This window comes from Galeopterus variegatus, unplaced genomic scaffold (genome assembly GCF_000696425.1).
Source record: "Galeopterus variegatus unplaced genomic scaffold, G_variegatus-3.0.2 Scaffold969, whole genome shotgun sequence".
In the NCBI taxonomy this organism is placed as follows: Eukaryota; Metazoa; Chordata; class Mammalia; order Dermoptera; family Cynocephalidae; genus Galeopterus; species Galeopterus variegatus.
In genome coordinates, this window is record NW_007727080.1 from 117609 (window position 1) to 119598 (window position 1990).

General features: G+C 43.9%; 1 long non-coding RNA gene across 1 annotated transcript; it reads left to right on the plus strand.

Moving 5' to 3' along the window:
• Nucleotide 1: 1 nt before the first annotated feature.
• Nucleotides 2-1729, plus strand: LOC103591394. The gene is made up of 2 exons (XR_550570.1): nucleotides 2-83; nucleotides 993-1729. It is a non-coding gene; the product is annotated as an uncharacterized LOC103591394 (long non-coding RNA).
• The last annotated feature ends 261 nt before the right edge of the window (nucleotides 1730-1990 follow it).

The window sequence follows — 1990 nt, forward strand, 5'->3', positions numbered from 1 at the left end:
AGGGCCGACCCTCCGCTACTTTGGGCTCCGGGAGTTTGTCTCCAGCGACTGCGGAGGTGCAGCAGCCTCAATTCTAAGCACAGGTATGTCCCTGCCCTTGAGTGAAGTGAGATGACCCAGGCCCCGAGCACGTGGTCAGTGGCGACCGAAGGGTTCCCGGGCGCACGTTGGGTGCAAAGGCCCAAATCCGGCTCTCCCGCAACAGAAGGGAAATTTACATGCAGGGGCTCGCCCAACAGAACAGCTGCTTTTTTTTTTTCTTTCTTTTTTTGTCCTTTTTGAGACCGGCTGCACCGCGCTCAGCCAGTGAGTGCTGTGAGTGCACCGGTCATCCCTATATAGGATCCGAACCCGTGGCGGGAGCGCTGCTGCACTCCCAGCGCCACACTCTCCCGAGTGCGCCACAGGCTCGGCCCGAGAACAGCTGCTTCTAATAGGTTTTCTGGCTTGTTAAAGACACTGTGGAGATCCATCGGACGTTGACCAAAGAGCAGTACAGGAAATAGAGAACTCACTGTTAAAAAAAAAAAGAAAAAAAATCTAAACTCGCCCTTTCCTGTGCCCTTTTAAGGTTGACACAGTGCTTTAAGAGGCTAACACAGAAGGGTAAAGTAAGTCTCCATAAAACCCAGAGAAGAGATTGTTAAAACTCCTCTTTGGATCCTGTCTGGAGTCACAGCTGAACCAGAAGAAAATTCGTTACGTTGCACCTTTGTGATATTTTTATACAGTTCGTATAACAAATGATACATTTAAACTTAACCTTTGCTTATGATACGTTCATGGTTTTTGGACTCCCGACGATAAGAGGTAGTGTTTTCAGATAAATTAGGAAATTTGGATACTCTGGTTTTCTTTGAAGGTGGGAAAAAAATCCAGATGACTGGAACACATGTACAGACATGATTTTCCTGGAAATTCTTTGAGATAAACTGAAAACTCAAATTTTTTTCTGCCTATTTAAAAATTTTCTTTTTTTTTTTTTTAAATAGGTTGAAAACTACAGATACAAGCCATTGAAACTGGGATCCTCTGATGGTTGGTTAACTTGTAGCAGCCATGTGTTTGTGCACTGCCACAGGAGTTCTGTCCTCTAGCAAGGAGGAGGACAGTGCCTGCGGTGACAGGGCAGTGTAGCAAATGCTCATGTTCATCTTTTCATTTAATTCTCACAACTCTGAGGTAGATATTCTCTTGTTTTACAGATGAAGGAACGGGTTAGGTGAGTAGCTCTGAACAAAAAACCTCGTGTGTAACTTTGGCAATGTGAGTTCTGGAAGGTCACTTACCTCTTGATATTTGGTGTACTGGTGTAACAGTAAAAGATCAGGAGGGAAGGACCACAATAGGGCTGTTAGGAATACAAACTCTTCATGGTATCTAATTGCCTTGAACCTAGAGAAGTTTCCCGAAATTTGGCACAAAGGGAGCACCTGTGAGTGTGTTAGGTGTTTTTGATGTGTGTAGCATAATGAGGTACAAAAAAGGATACAAAAAGCACAGTGGTGCTGGATTGTTGGAGTATAGTATTGGAAGTGATGGAGAAGATTTTCACACGGGAAGTAATGTAACAGTCTAGCAAGGTGTGCGCAGAGCCCAATAAAGGCTAGAACAAGTCCATTCCTGTTAAGTAGTCTGCATGTCTAGCAGTTGATTTTGATATTAGCCTGTTTGTCAGTTACAGATAACTCATTTTCTAGAAGTTTTAAATAAAAGTATTTAATATTCACCTTGGAGTCATTATTTTTTCTATGTGTGTGGTTAAAACAAAAGAAATTTATTTTCTTACAATTCTGGGAGATAGAAGTCTGAGATCAATGTGTCGGCCGGTTTGGTTTCTCCCGAGGCCTCTCTAGGCTTGTAGATGGCTGTCTTCTCCCTCTGTTTTCACATGGTCTTTCCTCTGTGTGTCGGTGTTCTAATAGGTTTGGAGGCTGGGAAGTCTACGGTCCAGGGAGTACATCTGGTGAGGGCCTTCTACGGCAGTGCA